The sequence below is a fragment of the Larus michahellis genome, chromosome 5 (genome assembly GCF_964199755.1).
Source record: "Larus michahellis chromosome 5, bLarMic1.1, whole genome shotgun sequence".
Classification (NCBI taxonomy): Eukaryota; Metazoa; Chordata; class Aves; order Charadriiformes; family Laridae; genus Larus; species Larus michahellis.
The window spans coordinates 7,867,207-7,888,154 of NC_133900.1; the positions used below are offsets into that span (position 1 = coordinate 7,867,207).

Here is a 20,948-nt window from a genome sequence, read left to right on the forward strand (position 1 = left end):
TTGGCTCTGCAGACGGGTTCAGGCTCAACAGTGGTCAAACTAAAGAATTGTAGCAGTTTGCATTAGTAAGATGGAAGATGAAGGATTTCTGAAGCAAGGCAGAGAACTGAAATGCCGAATGGAAATGAGAAGAGTTTCCACGGAAGGGAAGGTCTAAAGCAGCAGCGTAATGGTACACGTGGCGATGGTAAAAAACCTGGGTTGTAGTGAAGATGAGCAGAACTGAAGCAGAATCTCTACACTGATAATAAAGTCTGAAGAGATGCCAAGCAATAGCAACCGGATTTTGAGAAAATATAATAAGCCTTGTGCCGCAATGAGCCCTATATGATCTCAAGTAATTTTTTTTTCCTGCATTCTCTTAAGCCTGATGTAGAGTGAAGGTACCTTCGACTATGGATCTCTCATATCCCTATATCTTGGAAGGTGGTAAGTAAATTTTATTAGTTACATCAGTGTGATTTGAGTTTGCACAACAGTGATATGCTATGCGAACCTCTGGTGTGAATTTACACAAATAGACCTACCTGGGTAATAAGACAGAAGGCTAGAAATTATTTAATTCAGTCCTATCTTCTGCAGACCAAAAGCAATGAGGAACATATCTAAACAGAGCCATTATTTTCTGAATGTCCTCTATTCATCTCATGCGGTCATTCGTTTCAGTGCAATTATTATTTCCAGCCATAACTTTGTAATGAAGGAACAGGATTAATTGCTGTTGTGCTCTAACCATTTCAACTATGCTCAAAATTCTGTCTCTTGGCAGAAGTTGAATGTCTTGCTTTCAAATGGTTTTGAGGTGCATCTGTATTTGTTACCAAATGTTCTTCACAGAGAATTCAGTCTGTTTGGCAAGGGTTTTTTTTTCCCCTCTGCTGCTGCTTCTTAACTTTAAAATGTATATAGCGTTCGGTCTGAGACTCCTTTACTTAACTTGAGTGATTTATTGACTTAGTCTAACCTGAGCTGCTTGTCTTTTCTCTCTCTTCTAATTTCATAAGATCTAAGTCCTATTTTTGACAGAACAGAGCATGACATTTTTCTGGACAGACTCAAACAGTAATTTGTGTGGCCATGTGCTTAATTTGATTATTTCTTGTGGAAACAATAGACATTATTTTTGTCCTAATGGTAGGTTCTGTTTTTTATTTCTGCTGGCTCTAGTTGTGAAATGCGCCAGAGAACTATTTACATAAGACAAAAACTGATTCTCAGAAAATGTATCAGAAATGCCCATGTAAGGAGAATACATAATCTACTGTATGAAAAGAATAAAACACATTATGTACTTTATATCCACGAAACAGAGGGCAGCTGTACATGTAGCACGTTTGTTGAAGTATTCATCCATAAGACATTTGGTTAAATACAGTTGAAAAAGAGACCTGGGAGACCCAACTTCTGCAGGTTTCTACAGAACAGGGAAGTTCACAACAGTAACAGTCTCATCAGACTTCCCGCACAGCAGTTAAGATGATACCAGATTTATGCTCCTCCTTTCATTTACTATTGATTCTGCTCTCACATGTTAGCATTGTTTTTAATTATCATAAATTGGGCTGTAATAGCGCTTTCTCTTCCTAAATGTGACTCCACAGTTGGTTTGGCTGTAAATTTGTAGGCAATATCCACTTTCAAATAGTATTCTCGCAACCAAACTGTTGTGTTTAAAGTATCCATCTGTATCTGCCAGTTTAGAATGAGTCACTGACCTCTGCACTAAAAGCCTTGTTTAGCAAAATCATCAGAATTTCTTGAAAAGTTCAATTAAAAACCACACAGAACAAAAGAAATCATAAGCCAGACTTCTACTAGGATGCTGACTGCTGAGAAACAGCCTTAGTGGCTTTATTTAGTTGTTGATGTACGATTTAGAAGGTGGGTAGAAATACTCCAAAATACTTACCATCAAAGGCCTTATCTACCATGTATTTCCACACCTTGGTTTTTCCATATCCAAAATGGTAAAATTAATGGGAGTTGGGACGGTTTAGAGTATTCCATTGCCTGGGTGAAATAAAATGACCAGAGTATCTGCTTTAAAGACTACAGAGATGACTACAAGTTGTGAGAAACTTCTGGGCAGATCTCCCACAGCTGAGAGAGGATCTTTCACTGTCTCTTGAACTCCGGCCACGGATATAGACATTATTGTCTGAGATTAAATCAGAAGCAGAAACACCCTTTCATACTCCAAGCTGTTTCATGCACAACGGTGTCAGTAAGCTGTCGATTCTGAATTTGGGCAGAAAAGAAAGCACTTCAACAAATTAAGAAGTAGTTCTGGAATCCAAAGAAGGTTTACATGTGAACACATGTAATTACTAAATTCTGTGCCAAAGAATGGCCTTGGAAAATGAGCTTTACAAAATGCATGAGACCTACCATAGCAGTATACAGATGATACAGAGGTACGTTCCCAGGAAGAAAACAAATTATTTAACTTGCAATTATAAAATGTAGACAGTGTTTTTATTCTCTATTGTAAAAGAATCTGCAGGTAAAAAAAAAACCACAAGTGTTTTGGAACGGCATTAACAGTAAAAAATGGTAAAACCACCATATAGCTGTCCCTCCAGAAATGTTTATGCCAAATGAAAACGCCGGGAGTTTTTGTAGCTGACTTTAGAATAGTGACGTCTCAAATTGTTTTTTTCAACACACAACAACGCCACTGACTCGCCTTCACCCTGATTGCTTATGCTGGATTTAATAGAAGATCATCTGCGGGGGAGTTCAAGGTTTCACTAAGAAGCACCTCAGAGTCATGCCTATTTTAAGGTTGTTTGTATGTATTGTACGGCTGTTGCATATCCTTGTGACAGCATGCCCTGAAGACACATTTGTATTAGGGGCTCGATGACTTGCAGACAATTTTAAGAGTTTAATAATAGCATTTCAAACTCTCCGTCTCTTAGTGAGAGACAGATATATTAGGATAATAGAAGGAAGACACAGCAAAGGAAGTGGTAGGCACTAGCTTTTTCTCACCTATTGCAAAGCTTATATAGCAATTTTTATGATCCTATTAAAGGCATGATGTCCTGGGATGTAGGACAAAAGAAATCACTGTTTTTTCAGGGAACGTTCTTTCTCTTCTTGGTGTGGTGTGGCCCCTTTTAAAGAAATGTAGCTTAAAAATCAATTTGCGTTCTTGTTAGCCAGTTTGGTACGTAGAATGTAGCACACAATAGATAAAAATATTGAAATGACAGTTAAGTAGGGAGTCTATCACGAACTGATCATTTCTGTGCAAACTTTAACATAAATGTTAGTTTCAACTGACGCTTTTCAAATATTTTTTTTTCACCAAACAGAAAACTAGATTTAAGCGTGACATTTCAAGTCTTTCACCATAAAATACAAATCCCTGAAATGTTAGATGCAATTTGTTTGCAGTGACATCAAAATCTACTGTAGAGATGCGGGGGCTAAAACAAATACGCTTTTTTAAAAAATGGTTAAACTTGCTGCTAAGGCATATGCTTGTATATTAGAAATTCTTAATTAAACATCTCTGTGCTGATGTACAAGCATTATTACTGCCAGAAGAGTAGAAATGTTTCAACTATATCAAACATTACAGAAATTAAGAAGATCCACAGATACAGAAGATCCAGAAAATCTGTTTCTTTTGAATATAGCGGTCCCCATTATTCATACATAGTCAGCAAACCTGGTCAACGTTGCATTTATCTCACAGAGTTATGGGCAAGGAGTGAGAAGGCAATTTTGAAAGCCTGAACTTGATGCTCAAGAATCCTGCTCACAGCCTTAATCTGCTCCAAGTCAAGTTTTTACACTAGCCACTTACGAGTTACCCTTCAAAACGAAGGTCAAACTTATTAATTTAGAGTATGTATATAAGCATTTTATGACAACCAAATTAACAGTGAGTTCATTGTGATTAATATTATTACTGTGATATCAGAACAATTAAATGTGGCAGGGCCATTATTTTAAGACTTGGTCCAGTTTAGATTTACTTCACGGTACGAGAGCATGTGCTTCTGAGCTAAAAATACAGTTGATCAGTAGAAGCAATGTGTTTTGTGCAGAGTGGTACTTAAACTCTTAAATATTTATAAATAGTAAAAAGTGTCTGACGCTCACTAAGTTTTCTGCTCTTTGTAGCAACCACTTTTTAACAGATAAACTTGGAAATCCTAATTTCAGTCTCTTCCTGTGCAGGTTTCTTACAACTGACACCTCTTTATTGATTTTGGTAGAGTTGCTTCTCACCTAACTGGACACAGAACGAAGGTCATGGTTTGCATTTAAAGTTGCATTCATACTGAAACAGAATTAGCTTATTTTCTCCTTTATCTGCTTTGGAAAAATTTGTGGGACAGATTTTCATCCCTTGCACTTTTGAAATACTTCTGTTGACATTGAGGGAAATATTCACAATCAATCCTATTGTTACTGAACCATAATGATGAAGCAATTACACCCTCAGCCCCACCAAATTTTAATTAGGATAGTGGTAATAGAGTCTGTAATAATAACTCATTGTTGGCATCAAATAATAAAAACGATCAATTCATTTGTTTTATAGTCTTCCTCTGTTTTACCATAGGTGAAGTAAAAGAACAGCTTTGGGTTCAAAGCTAAAAGATAGCTTTGGGCTATCGTTAATGTTCAACACTTGATGGAGTGCTTTAAACTAACCAACTTTAAATTCGATCATTTCTTTTCCTTGAAGTGCTGGATGACCTAAAACTTCACTTTCACAGTAGGAAACCACAGTGGTTTTTACTGAGGCACGAGTGCATTTTTTACTACAACACTTTCTCTGCCCATTTACATGCATTTTTAAATAATTTCATTTTTCTCCATTTTCAGTGCAGTGGCTGTCTGAATCCCGCTTTTACAAGGCAGCTTCTTTTTCCAGTATGCCTTGCTTTTATATGGATCTGACACTCTAGACGCAAACGTATCCTACATATGTATTACCTAGACATATTTCTATCAGAGAACTGCTGAACACTCCCTTCATGTTTTTTCTCTTCTGAGCAACACTAAAATGTCCACTTTCCTATAGATCCACAATTTACAGTATTTAATTAATAGTTTATATTAGATTGATGACAATAATGACATATATATAGTCAAATTCCCTGAAATTCTCTTCCTCCCATCATATTTCTACATAATGTTATTACAGGTTTAGGAATTTTAGGGACTGAAGGAACCTTTATAATCATAGTCTGACCTACGCAATACATCAGAAAGATTCCCTTTCAGTAACTGCTGCATCAAATGCAGAAGATATTTGAATTTGATCGTATCTTCTAGAAAAAGAAGAACTTATGATTTAAATTTTTCATACCAAACTCACTTATTTGGTATTTTTTTTGCTAATGGCTATCTGCTCTAGAGGTAGAGCCTGTATCCTACTTCTATTCTGAATACGTTGGATTTTAGCTTCCAGACACTAAATCTGCCTTTTACTTCCAGAACAAAGAATTAGTACAAACTGTTCCCAGTGCAGATAATGTGATCAAACACCTTGATCAACTCCCAAGTTTCAAACAAAACTGACTGAACTTGTGACTGAATTTCCTTTATAATAAAGTGGATTTTCCAGACCTTCACTCAGTCATTAGGCTTGTTTTGTACCCTTCCTGATTTTTCAATAAACATTTTTTAGGAAGCCAGAACTCTAACGCTAAAAGCGATATTCCAATTCATACTAATGAGATTATACTACTCTATATTCCAGCTTAGAAATTCTGGCAATGTTCTTAGCTACCTCTAGGAAAGCGTGATCTACCATGACTCATAAATCCTCCACAGATGCACTGTTTTTCAAAGCTGCCCTGTAAATGGGATAGACAGTCTAATTCCTAGCCGCATGATCTTACCTGTGGAAGTAAGGTAATCAATTTATTTACCACATTCATCCAGATTGGGATCTGCATGATGTAAATCTGACGGAAAACAGCATTTAAGATCATTCCCAACACCAGCATCTTCTAGTTGCTTAGCGCAGGGCCGTGAGAACTACGCTCATCATGCCCTTGCTCATTATGATGGCTGTGTTGTGTCCTGTTCTACCTTTTCCCATCCAGGGTACAGCAAATTTGCACATAAAATGAGATTTGATTCCTGAAAAGGTTCATTGGAATAAAATATATTTAGGAATTTCGCACATGCAATTCCAATTCAATTCCAATTCCAATCCATTGTATGCAAGTCACTATACTTGACATTGATTGAAAATATAACTCTAATAATTTTGATGTGTTATTTTAAAGAACTAACTTCAAAAATCTGTGAGAAGACTATTCAACGTTTTTGATAACCAGAGATATTTTATGGCTTACTTTTTTAAAATAGATTCACTAAAATCAGCAAAGCATAAAAAATTTACTAGAAATCTCTCTGATAAGTATTGGTATTGATGCCAATATCCATGCACAAAACTGAAAGTATATATTTTTCTGTTTCTGCCAACAAGCTATTTTTCAGACAAAATTCCACTTTTTTTTTTTTTGTCCCATGAAGCATAATAGAATTTTATATGAAATTCAGACTGGGAAATAAAAAAGTGTTCCTACTGAGAGTACAGATAATTTCCAAATTTTATTTTACTGCCGAGTAAGTTAGCAAAACAGCATTCTTAGTGTACGTTGTAAATATATTATTACTTTACTTACCAGATTTTTCCTGGTCTCATGTAACATAAATGCAACATAACTTAGTCATTCTAAGTTATACTTGCAGCCATCCCTGCTTCAGATTTTGACAACTGTCTTTCCAGCAGCTCAAAGTAATATTTTTAAATACAATCCTGGTGTCTTTTTCTAAAGAGCAGCTTTATTCTTTCGGACAGGTAACAGGTTAGTGTGGCCTGCTTGAACGGCAAATGCCCAGCAGCAAAGCTTTTACCTGCTGGCATGACCATAAGGGAGCATACTGCAATAAAACTGAGTTTGCTACTACTAATAATCGTAATCTACTGATTGATTTATAACGCTCCATCTGAATTCTTAAAATGTGATTCATGCATTACTTAAACACAAAGCATCAGGAGACAGAGCATACTACCCATTAGGTACTTTTTTATGCAACTGAAATTATCATTGCTATGCTTTTGCTTTGCATTGCTGGAGTTTTACACAAGTCAGCCAACATAAGCAGAAGACCAGCCACCTGGTTTCAAAGCAACCTTTGCCCTTGCCTCCACCACAGAGTTTTACTGTCAATCCATCTATGTACGCCTTCACATGTATTTGTGTACCCGAATCCCTAATGTTTGTAAAAATTCTTTGCAGCTTCATTTTTAGATGAATTTAAATGGACAGTGTGTGAAAACTTGCTATCCAAACTTATCATAGATTAGGCTAGTGTTGGGGATACTAAATCCAAATGCTTCAGAGTGGATTCAAAAGAAATGAAGCTTTCCCTCGCTGCTCAGGGTAACTCTTCCTGACGTCTCCAGAAGTCTTAATGGCCATCCTATAGTCTCAATGGAAATCATCTCTTTAACACAGAACAAACAATGGAATGACTCTTTCCATTAAACCATTAAGGACACAGAGAGTAATTTTTAAGAAGTATCCTAAGAATTCTTTCATGCCCTTTATGGGACTTAGTATGTACCTGTATGTGCCAAAGATGTCCATCTTCTTCCCGTATAACTATTTTTCAGTTCTAGGCCTTCCCACTCCCTCTTCTGCAATTCCCAGGCACTGAACGCTTATTAGTGCAGCATGCTTAAAACATATATGATGATTTAGCTTTGGAAAACCTCTATTTTGATTGAAGACATTTCCTCCTGACATATCACAATCAGGCAAAACAATTCATGCTCAAGAGTTCTCTATTGCATCTGATGACTACTTCTACTACTATATAATGCGATACCGAAAACTTTTATCTTGTCTTCACACAGTGTCATTCCCTGAATTTGTGGTTGAAAAATTATGAAAAGTATGCACTACCACAGGAACTGTAATTGATTTTATACATTTAGCAATAACTAATCTTGTATCCCAGACCAGCACTAAGCAATGGATAGCCACTATTTCTTTACAAATAAAAATGAATGAAAGTCTTTTTCTTTTTTATATTTTCAGGAGTTAATTCCCATTTTAAAGTTATTAGTTATTATTATATCATTTTAAGCAGTTTAGCAATGTCAAATAAACATGAGAGATGCTGTCTTTTGTTGGAAGGGTTTTAGGAGGGGTTTGTTTGATTTTTTCCTCATTTTAATGGTGTGATCAAACATTTATTTAACACTTCAGAAAGTCTTGCTTACCATGGGGCCACGGTGAGCTCTTTTCTGCTGTAGGAAAGCCAAATTTAACTTGAATTGAGAATAGCATACATAGTAGTATGGGGGGCAGTAGTAGCATCCTTTGAAAGTGACATTTCTCCTTACAGAATGGTACTGACAGAAAAGGGCTAAAGGAGTATGAACGAGGCATGTCAGTGTATTTGTGCATAAAGGCCCCCTTCCCCATAGGTGGCCTCTATGGAACCCCCTGCACACATCCTACTTCAAAGAAACGTACTGTATCTATAAGGAATCTGTGCTTAGGTTGACAAAAATCAGAATATGAAGGAGCACATGTGCTGCCTAGGCAATATGCAGCTTATACTACTTATTGGCTTCTGAGCTATAAAAAGCCTTTTGCCAGATATTTTCTGTTCTAGCTCTCACATGCTCTCTGTCTGCTATGTATAAAAATCAGCTATTGCTTCTCTTGGCCACCTTTACAGAAATCTGAAAAATACGAAAAATATCAAAGTCCTTAAGACGACTCCTTGATGTACAGTTGGTCCAACTTAGAAAGTGTGTAGAAACCATTTTATCTTTGATTAAATCATGTTTTCAGTTAGGTATACTTGTGAAACTACTTTCTACATGATTGGGAAGTATGACTACCTGACACTCCTACTTGGCAGTAGGAACTTGTTCCAGCATAGACCGTGACTATAAAAATTGATTTCAAGCAGCATTTCTTTCAGTCAAATATGCTAGTGCTTTTTATTAAAGAATGACTTGCCAACAACAAAAATTATGTATTTGCCAGACAGGATGATGAGAATGTGCAGACTGCTATCCCAGGCTTCCTTCAGTTCTTTCTGCCTGTTAAAACCACCTTTATTTAAGAGAAAAAAACTGAACAAATCAAAAGCTGTTACACATTTTTTCCCTTTCATATTCCCACAACTGGGTGGAGATGGACAACGCTAAGTGGCTGTGAATTAGTTCTGAATTCACTACGTAGTCACAGAAATCTGAATCTCATCTGAGGCTGAGCTATGTTTGCCTTCATGCCCTTTATCACTGGCTCGTATTTTATCTATTTTATCACTTATCTCCACGCGTATCACTTGGATGTCATTACTTCCTAGGTCACCACTCAGGCTTAAATATGCTATTATCTCATTTCAGATAAACTAGACTCTCTGTTTTGCCAGTTGCCCACCCTCAATTACCAAATAAATGAAAGAGCTTTCTTCTGCCAGCTCTGTTTGACTTGGATTTATTGGTACATTTTATCAAGCAAATGGAACATGCACTAATTTGGTCTCGCAATTCTGCTGCCTGCTCTGCTGAGCCACTTGATCTTGCTGTGGTGGTATCTCAGTTCACCGCATATTGTTCTGCATCTTTGCACTGTTATATGCATACTTTTTTTTTCTCTGATTGTGCTGTTTTATCTCTGATACACATTATCATGGTATAAAACAGAGTATGTTATGCGTAAGACAGAAGGGAATGGACCTCTAGAAATTTATCTCAATATCTCAAATATCTCAAGTTGGAAGGATCCCATTAAGGATCATCAAGTCCAACTCCCTGCTCCTCACAGGACTACCTAAAGCTAAACCATATGACTAAGAGCATCGACCAGATGCTACCTGAATTCTAACAGGCTTGGTGCCTATTTTATTTTATTTTATTTTATTTTATTTTATTTTATTTTGTTATATATCATACCATACCACATTATATTTAATTAATAAGTTTAAATTTAAGTTGCAGCAGTGTATACTAGGGGCTGATCTCTAAGTCTGGCATGTTTGATATTAACATTCTTCTGATTTATGATAAGAAATATTTGGCAGATGTTTTCCACCAAAATTTAAGTGCCAAGTTACAAATTCCAACCAAGCTTATTCTTAGCAGTTATTTCTATTATTGAAATTCATATTCTTCTAAAGCACTGAGTGCCCTGACCTATTCTGTTTTTTAAGGAATCCGTGGAATGCTCTGTATTACTTATAAAATCTAATTGAATTCCTTTCAATTTATCAATTTGTGGTGGCTTAAAAGAAAATGTTATAATCCACATTATTGCTTTTGTTGCATGCTCACTATTTACATTTTTGTGTAAAATCTCATTATTCAGACTGCTGATTGAATAACTTTGAAGTCTGTTGTGTCTTATTATCAGTGCTATTCATTATGCAGGTTATGATGACTAATGGAAAGCCTTTGCCACACAGCAGATATAGATTTTCATATCATAAGCTAGTGTTCAGACATGAAATTATTATAGAAGCAATAATAATTAATGAAAAACTTAATTACAATTTCCTTTCAAGGATCGTCACCAGTTTGCTTTTATTCAGGCTTTGTTATCGTATTGCATGTGGATGTTTCCTTCCAAATGTACATAGTTGCAAATGGCAAATCAGAGGAGTTTGAAAAATAATACATTTATTTATATGAGTGACACAAAGTTAACAATGGTGAGAAACCCCTGAGAAGGACTTCAAAAATGTCGAAGCTTTATTTGCCAATTCTTTGGACTGCCGCTCCAGCTACGTTCCCTAACCCTTCGATCAATATAATCCAATTACCTCAGAAAACATCAGCAACCGAATGCAGCTTTCAGTAAACTGTCAAGGAAGAGCTCTTTAGAGTGAAAGCCATGATATGCAATTAGGCAAAAGAGAGGACTGCTTATCTCTTCATGGGACACCTGGCAATAATTGTTCTTAGCAAGCGACTGCAACTCGAAAAGTAACTTCGTCACCCTTTATAGTGGTCTTTGGATCAAAAAGATAGATCTGCATCCCAAGAATAGATTTAGCTTCATTAGTTTACTAATTATTTCAATCTCTACACACAGGCATCTTAATGATATTTCAGATAGCCTCAATATACGGAAAAAGGTGGCTTTGTTCATTAAAAAATATAATGGTATATTTTGCCTTTTCTACATGGAAAAATACACCCCCACAAGTTGTTCCATACGTAAGTGCTACTAAAGAAAGAGAACCAGAAATAAAAACATATGCGTATGTTCTTGAACAGAAATTATGTATATGATTTCTCCGTACCAGGTAAATAAGGATTTTAGTGGGGACACAACGTATGCTTCTGAAAAAAGCATAATGATTTTCTTTTCCATCGTAACTTCCTTATCCATCAAGTCTGTAACAGAGTATGAAAATACGGACTTCCAGCTGAGTTTCGCAGCATTTAGTCCATTAGTCAGTGTTTCACCTCTGTGAACAAGAGTATTCAATTTTTCTAAAATATGTCTAATTTACATCATTATAAATAGCTCGTTCTTAATAAAATAGGTGAGTTCAAGCTTGTTTCTGTTGTTTGGTACAGATTGAAGTTTTTGATTAATAGCTATTTTACACACAACTCATTTAGAAAACGCACCATCCCGCTACAAAAAATGCATTATTAAATGTTTTTAAAAATGCTCCCTGGTAGAATTTGTATACTTGTACTTTATGAGTTATTTCTAATGTTAAAATGAAAACCAGTATTAAGTCATCAAAGAAAAATGAAAGACCTACTTAAAAGCCACTGAGCTAAAAAGAAGCTATTTTTAGTTTAAAGTACATATGTATCATGCTCTTTACCACACTTCAATCATTACCCTCATCAGGACGACAGGTGATGCCAAGGTAATAAATAAAGTCTCTGATTAGAAATGAAACTGCTATGACAGAACTTAAAGGCCATAAAGCCTTCCAACTCCCCTCCTCTCTGTCATTTTACATACATTCTTCTTCTTCCTCCACAATAAACTGTCTATTCATTCAAATTCAAGCATACGCTGCAGGGAAGAATCAGTAAAGATCAACATCAGAAACCAAACCAAACCAAACTAAAATATACAGCTGTCCATATAAAATTTTCTAGCCATGAAGTGAGCCTAAGGAGAAGTAATCAACTGTACTATTGACAGCATACACAGTAATGCCTTTTGTCAATATCAGTTGCTTTTGTTTTAGCAAAAAAATGAAGAGATGTGATACCCGCTCGATGTTACACATCCTGATTCTAAATCAGGCATTACAATAATAACTTAAAACACACACTGCAGATTCACTTCCTAGTTGTAAAGAAGAACAGTCCTGCTTCTATACTAGTACTCTAACTGGAAAAATAACTACCCACGTCCCATTTCCAGGAAGCAAAATGCTATTGCAGGGATATTCTAGTAGTAGCAAGTCTAAAAATTATGCTTCTGTGGCCACGTTGTTGACAAGTTAACTACATTACCAGTATCAATAAATGCACTTTGAACAATCACGTGACATTTAATTAACTAACAGTGCCCATTGTTTCCATGCAAATTAAATACTCCTTGGAGAAATAATTTAATTTGAAGTGTTACCATGTTATCTGTATTGATTTGACTAACAACCTTAACTTTGTATTACATTAGTCCTTGCCATCTAAATTAACATCAGTAGGACTGGATATAACCACAACGCATGGACTACTGCAGAAGCTGTGTACAAAGCCCACCTTCTTCTTTAAACTGCAGTTAGTGAGAATACTTCTTCAGTTTCTCAGATTTTGTCTTCAGGAAACACAAATCTGAAAGTCCCAATGGGTTAGACCAGATTTAAAATGTATTGGGCATTTTTGATCTAAGGTGTGGGCTTTTCTGCCTATACTGCACAACTGCTTCGCGTATTAATTACATTTACAGCCCTTTGTGAATGCATTTAAAGATTACTCTTATCCCCGGTTTAGGGATGGAGAAACGAAATCATGAAGAACCGAAATTTTGTGCCCCGCTGATCAATAATGATAAAACCGCAGAAGTTAAAGCCTTCTGCTGAGTGCCAACCATTGAAATGCATCAAAGCCAGCGACCAACAAGGATGCCTGACAGTCCTGCAGTGGCCTGAGCACTCAGCCGAGCTGCAGCATGGCAGCCTGGCAGAAGTGTTCTAATGAATTCCATGGTGAGATCTGTTTGCATCCTCTCATTTCACTAATGCGGACTCCTGTAACCTCTGAAGCAAATCTCTCCTAAAATAATTGTCTTCTCTCTCAGTGTTTTTTACAGTACCCTCCTCCCTCCTGAGTATTTATGCAATAAATGACTTGAGGGGCAGAAGAAAGCAGAGATCTTCCAATGCCCTCATTCTTTTCTGCCTGGATGGTATTTTTAGCCAGCAACCCATGGCCTGTAATAGCGAAGAGGATCTGTCTTACTCGGTTCCATTTTACTCCACCTGGTTCATCAAGCTCAGTTTCAGAGAATTCAACCTGATTTTTGAACGCGCTCTCAAATGCCCACCAAGTCACTCTGCAACTTTCTTCCACTCTCCAGTTTTTATAGGCATAAAAATCAGCGGTATTATTTAGATCACCCAGAGCTGCATGACTTTGTCTGGTTTTGTTGCTATGGTAATTTATATTTAAAGTATTTTAGTTGACTTGAGTGCAGAGGTTGTACCTTTCCTGGCAATAGCATTCTACGGCCAAATATATGTAGCTATAATGATATTACTTCTAATAGTTAGCCTATTTTTCCAGTATCAATCTGCTATTATACTTAAACTTTTATAGCTTAAACTGCTGAAGTAGTATCTTCAGCATTTCTACATGCCTCAGAAAAATAGCTCTTCTAACTGTATACCCAATGCCGTCACCTGTCCTACCAGAATGCAGCATAATTATTTCAGTTTGGATCCCTTTTATGTTGTTCTTTTTCTGTAACCTACAGCTATACAGCAAAGTATTATTATTACCCACTCTCTCATAATGTCGTGAATCTAGGCATACAGTCCAAAAATGTATCATGTTTCTCCTTTTCATGGCATACTCATTAGGATGTCATTTGCTGTCCACTGCTGGGAAGAACATTAACAGTTAATTGTCCAGTCCTTTTAATAGCTTTGAATTATGAACATAAAGATATGATTTATATGAATTTGTTGACTGCTGAGAAAAACTGAATTATTGCCTTACAACTTACAACTTACAACTGAAGTGGAATTAACGGAAGAATCAAAGTTGGACATAATGCCACTCTCCTTTGTATTCCATTATTTGATTTTATACCTGACGGCCAGAATCCGGAACCTAACACGGCTGCAAGTGATTCAGTGGCTTTTGTGCAACTGCTTGGGTTAATATCACCTCTATCTTTTTATTTCAACAAATGAGGTTAAAACAATTACATTTTTTTAGCCAAGCTGCTCCAGAAAGACTTCGTCAAGTAGCAGCAGATATTCCTAGGCAACTAATTAAGAGCTAGGACCTTTCCACAAAGGTGTACTTGGCCACAGATGTGTCATTTTGTGCACTGCTGACTTCATTTATTTGCTATGACTTTGCAGCCTCTTACTAGAAAGACATTTTACTTTTCAAACTCCACCCACTCTAAATTAGTGGAGAGCAGGTCTCTGAAACTTGGAATGTTGCCCAGAGAGAACACAATACACAAAGCTGTAAGTTGTTCAAGAAATCATACCAGAAGTTAGAATATGTTCTTCATGAAGCTGTAAACTTCAACTGGTAGACTTAATCAAAATAAGACTCTATCCCCCTGCTTAGTGATGAGTGGGGTGAATACCACTTCCATCTGTTGTATTGTACAGAAATAAAATAAACTTCGAAGAGAAAGCTCTTAACCTGCTTGGTTTTGCTGAAATGAAAATACCAATTCAGCAACTCACATTTTGGAAACAAGTCTCCAGTAGTCATAATATTTTTCAGATGCCAGATGGCATGCTCTCCTGGTCTTCGCATGAGAATCATGAAATGCTTGTACTTCTTAATGTATCGTTTTGGGGTAGAAAATGAATATGTAAAGTCATTAAAATGAGAAGGCCTGAGATGAAACCTCAGTCCCACTGAACTCAGGGAGAACTCTGCCATTGACTTCAGCAGTGTTGTATTTTTATCACTGCTGTATCCCAGAGGTGAAAATATGTCTGTTTAATTTTGACAATGACATTTCAAGACAGATAGATTGTTTCCTCATATTATTGCTTCAATATACATCCCTTCAGAACTGAGAGTGGCGCAAGGATGCACTTTAGGACAGTAAACAATGGCATGATAGAAGCGGCAAAGTCTAAAGTTTTTTTTGACTGTTATTTTGAGTGACCATATTTTATAATGTTTTTTTTTATCTGTAAAAATACATACTGCTTTCCTCATATTTACAGGTTAGTACATATATAACATACAACTGTTAGCCTGTAAAAAGCAGGTGCTTTAAAAGCTTCCTGAAACAAGTTTCATTTCAAATATTTATTGAACAACTTCTTGGAAGTGAGTTATGGTAACACACTCATTTGACAAAATGTGGTGTTTTGGATATGGTTACGAATGTACACAGATTTCACGGAAAGGTTAAGGTCCCTAAAGAAGAGCGCAATGCAAATAAACGTGCAAGTTTCACAGGCAGTCAACAGAGTAAGACAGAGATGCCTTCGGAAACTGCTTGAAGTCATTGCAGCCTGCCTACCTTGGGAACCTAAACTTAAATGCCGACGCCTCCCTTTTTGTAAGATATCAAAACCATATCCGTGGACTATAAGGATACTAGAAGTATTTACTATAGAAAATTCAGTAAACTCCTAGAGTTTAAGTTAGGGGCCTATGTTAGTCAGATGGGATCGTTCCTCAGGATCGTACCTTTGGACAAATGGTTTGCAAGCTCTGCCATCTTTCCTCTTCTGAAAATTAAAGTTGGGAAGAGTAACCACTAAATGGGGAAGAGTTTACGGTGGTAAATTATGAATTGGTTTAGCCAGTGCCAAGCCAACCTGCCTGAGATGTTATTTCATTGACTTAAATGGATACAGCTTTCCCCCACCTTATAAACGACACAAAGAACGTGTGAAAGTATTGCTAGATCAGAATGGTCTTAGCAATTATTGCTATGAGTAAATTGACTGGAGTTACACGTTTGGACTGACAGCATGTGCCATGTACCAAAACACAAAGACCTGCATCAGATTAAAGTTGCTAGTACAACATTAATCATTATACAGGGAATGCATTTGAAAAACATATGCATCTGACACTAAACTCATTCAAAACAACCAGCATTTTATTGCTGACTCCAGAAGGGCTAGGTTCTGGATTAATCAATGAACTCTTGTCATTTTAACGTATTTTTTCAGCTAATAAGACAGTATCAGACAACTATTGTCCCCATTTTATTGTTGTGCCACACTGATACCGTCTGGGTTGTCATGCTGATGTAGCATTGAAGATGAGCTGAAGAGTGACTCTGTTGTATATTTATAAAGAATTCTGTGGCTAACTTTGCTCTAAATTGGGCATGTAATGAATGCATTACTGCAAAGCAGGGAAATAAAACCTATTATAGGCTAGAAATGAATCATCGCAATGGCAAATCATTTTCTAAGCTGCAGTATTTTCTCTGTTATTGCTTTGCTTTAAACTTTGGTGAAAAGCAATTACTTTATTCTTTCTCTTTACTTTTATTACTGGTGATTCTTATGCTAATTTTCCCCTCTATATTTGATTTGATTTTGAAAAGCTTTTTGGAATTTAAGAGTAAATTGAATTGGTGATAGTGCCCTGCCATCTTCACCTCCTACCTTTCTTCTCCCCTTCCCCCACTCTGAGATCTGAAGAATTCTTAAGAAACAAATAAAGCAAACTCAAAGCTATCACATTTTAAACTTTCTTCTAGATAAATGAGGCAAGTCAGTGTCCTCAACATATCAGAATAATGAAAGTAATTTTTTGCAGATCTTTTTTTCTTTAGTGTTACTCTTATTATCAGTTTAATAGTTTGAAGAAACAAAAGTTCCCTACATTTGAAAAATTTTACCTATATGAACATTTTTCCGCTGGAAGAATGGCACATCTCCCGCATTTAACTGAAGTGTGTTCAATTGTGGTACCTTTGTTGTTCTGTGCCAGTTGCTTAATTCAGTATAAAACATGTAAATTTTTTCCTTGCAGTGAAATTAGTAAACAGAATGTGCTACTTTTCAGATTCACCAAGAATCCCTTCAAGGAAACAAAAAATAAAAATCTGAAATCAGACAACTTAGTTACAATTCTAGCCACAAGACCAGAAGTAATTTTTCAACCATTCATTTTTTTCTTGGACTTGATAATTTTATAAAAAATTATTTATTTATTATCAGAAGTCACTAATAGGGCATAGAACTATTGAAGATTTACTTTGCTCATTACTTACAGTGTGACATACAGTGTGAGGATTCATATGGATTAGCACTTTTAGATGAAAGGTTGCAACCCATGAGACTGAAAGGTGGTTTTAATATTTAAACGCTGAGGCTTTGTGTTACTTTTTCATTTGTATTCAATGAATTTGAATTAAATTTCAAGACTAAAACCCACACGATTTTGATGAGCACGTCCTTTTAAAATCTACTCCTAGAACGCTTATAGATTTAATAACAATAGGTATGGAAGTACCAATTTTAATTTTAAATTTTACGGCTGTCAAGACTGTTCTAAGTATCCTGTGACTGAAATATTCCACCTCCTGGAAGTCAAGTTAGAAAAAGGCTGGTATGCCTAACCAAACTCTCCTCTTTCACCTGGATTCCCAGGCCCTTCCTTTGCACCCAACAGAAGAGCACAAATTAAGGGCAGAGTTCTCCAAGGTCCCCTTGTCGTCAAAAGGGAAAGAAACTCTCTAAGCACAGATCTAGAAAATGATCTATATTGTGATCTTTGTAATACTTAGGTGAGATTGAACCTTTAAAGCTTGCGTTAAAACAAATTAATTAATTGCAGAATTGGGAGAGCTGCCAGCAGTTAGCACATTTGTATTCTTTCCTTGCTTTTATGAGAGACTATGCCTCCAAAACAGGCTGCTGATGTAATGTACGGCTCCAGCGTGGGGTCTTTTGATACTCAAGTTTCTGGAAAAGGAAAAGATGCTCGGGGAAATTGTATCCATCATTGGTGATCTTGTGTATATAGAGAGAATGCCTCCTAGAGAGCTAAACTAAGTGCATTTTTACTTGCCCCACTTTCCATGTATCTTTCACATCACTTTTACAGTTGATCCTATAGAAAGATTAAAGATTATGTCAACTTGTTAAACGCTCGGCTGCACTTATTTATTTATTTTTTATTTATTTATTATTAATTACTGGTTAATGTATTTACTAAATAACTACCAACACTAGAAAGGCTCTATTTCAGCATGCAAGTGTGATGACTTGCATGCCATCACAACAAAGGCTTTTGCGTATTTCCTAAAAAGTCATTGCAATGCAGTTGCTTTCCTGGATGAAGTCTGCTTAATACACCTAAAATGACTGCAAGGATGCTCTTAATTTCCTTACTTCAGGAAGATCAAACGACACAGAATTGTAAATGGAAATTGTACTTTTGCTAACGTCAGGTCAAACATTGGTATTTTCTAATATTTTCTGCGAACCATAAAATGTTACAAGGAAGTAATGAAATACTTTCCTGTGGGCTTGAGGGCAATCTTTGATGTAAGCAAATACAAAAATGTCCTAAAAAAAAAGAATCTGAAAAAGGCTCCTTGTTTTTCTACCCTTCCCTGAACTCTGGCCTGGGACACCATGTACAGTTTATGCTTGTAATGTCTGCGAACACTGAGCTTTCATTCAACTTATTTTGGAAAATTGAGGACAACAGACAAATTCAGATCTCTTGCATAGGCCTCGGGCACGTGTGTGTGCTTTATTTCTGAACAGACATTGCGGGTTAGCTGGAAAATTACAGGAACAATGATTGTCTCATGGTCACACAGAAGGCAGTGCCACGTCTTCTCATTCTTATTCTGACACAGTTTAGGTGAATGACAAATATATATAAAAAAATCTGCTAAGATTACCTATCTAAAAAAGCCTAAGAACATAGGTAAGGCTTTAATTTTTTATGTCTTTGAAAGCTCAGAAAATACATCCATAGCTAGGCAATCACCATGGTGAAAAAGAGAAATACGTTATTTAAAATTTCAAGAACTACTGTCAAGTAAAAATCAGAGAGTATTTGCTGTTTATATTAACAGAAATTTCTTTAAAACGTTGCTGTTCGCTTAAAGATTAAATAAAAGTCATTGTTACTGGCAACTAGCCATGGGACTGAATGCATCAAAATAGATATCCATTCTTGCCAGTGATTTAATAAAAGGTAAGTTAACACCTAACAATCCTAGTAACAGCTTCTTTTCATAAAAACTCTGCAGCACTAATGACTTGATTATATTCTAATAAAAGGCTATGCTTATTGCATAATTCAGCTAATTAAACGTAGTTTTTCATAATACAGGTTTTTAAAATGTATGTATTTATCTCTGAGTAACGTTGGAAACTTGTTTAAATGCTGAAATAACTGAAGTACAGCAAAAGTACCTTTTCATATCCCAAATTTAGCTTTGTTCTTATGATTTGGATGAATGAGAGTAGGTTTTTTTGTTACGCTTTTCAAATGCTAAACCACCACTTTCAGGTTGTTTGCCAAGAGTTTGAATAGAAGTACTGTAATTCTTATTTGCAGTTTCAAAACTGGATAAATGTCTGCACTGAATACTCTCGTAAAAGTAATTGGAGTCTTGATTAATGTTTGTCACTGTGCTGGGCGACACAGAGTTGTTATTCTATCTATGGCTGTGTTGCAAAAGATGCATTCCTTTTGACTAGATAAGACTTGTGTTAAACATATGGCAAAAAGTGCAAAGAGCGATCTGTAAGAGGAGCAGAGGGTTCAGGAAAGCCATGTGACCAGTTTCACCAGTTTCTGGAAGGCCACCGGGGTAGTAGAAGTTGAAGTAGTTCAAGAAAGCTGACCATCATCATCTAACTGATTCCACATCAAATATTCTTTTTAGGAAATCCAAGGAAGGAGGAAGACTGAATTAGTGAGTGCTTTCACAACTTTGTGCCAGTTTCAAACTTTCCAAATATTGTTTGTTCCTTTTGTTGCTTTCATTTTGTGCCTTCTTTATTAGCGTTCCCTGTTCATAGTTTTTTTGGAGTTTTACCTACTTAATAGCTGAGATCACAACTGGGACAGGCCTAGTAAATTCCAGTTACTGCATCTGAGGCCAATAGGAGTACTGAGCTTTTGTTGGTTGTTTGGAGTTTTTGCTGTTATTTTTTAGACCAATGGAGACATTCAAGGTGCTGACTGAGATCAGAAGAAACCACGGAACTGGTTTTATTAGCTTTATTTTTCCTTGTTCTGACTAAAATGAGAAGCACTAAAACCGCAGCTAACTTTCTGAGATGATACCATCTCATATGGTTTAGGCAACCCTTGTCACATAAATCCAGAGACTTCAATTTTTCTGAGTTGTTCGAAGCAGCTGGATTAATAAAATGTTATAACTGAAGGGTTTTATTTTGTACATAGCATTTTAGTTGCATTCAAAGTCTAAAGAGCCATTATTAACATTTCATTCTAAAGAAGCAATTATTCCACCATAGATGGGTGAGCAGATTGGAGAACAAGGTCCTTTCTAATTTGATTGCACATGATGTAGTCTGTGATTATGTTTTGTTCAGCAAGGCATTCAACCAGGCATTAATAAGAATTCCTACTTGTTTTTAGATCCTAACTGAGAGTGCAGCCTTACTTGTCTTCTAAATTTTAAAGGAACGTCACCTGTAAAAAATGAGAAGCACTCCTGCGTCATTTCCAGTGGTGTGGAATTATGTTTAGACTGAGAGTTTTTATTTTATTGGAAGTTGTGCCCTTATTAAGATAT

General features: G+C 36.2%; 1 long non-coding RNA gene across 1 annotated transcript; it reads left to right on the forward strand.

Annotated features, from left to right (window-relative positions):
- The first annotated feature begins 214 nt into the window (after window positions 1-214).
- LOC141743973 (uncharacterized) lies at window positions 215-14,868 on the forward strand. The gene is made up of 3 exons (XR_012587294.1): window positions 215-429; window positions 12,980-13,194; window positions 13,287-14,868. It is a non-coding gene; the product is annotated as an uncharacterized LOC141743973 (long non-coding RNA).
- The last annotated feature ends 6,080 nt before the right edge of the window (window positions 14,869-20,948 follow it).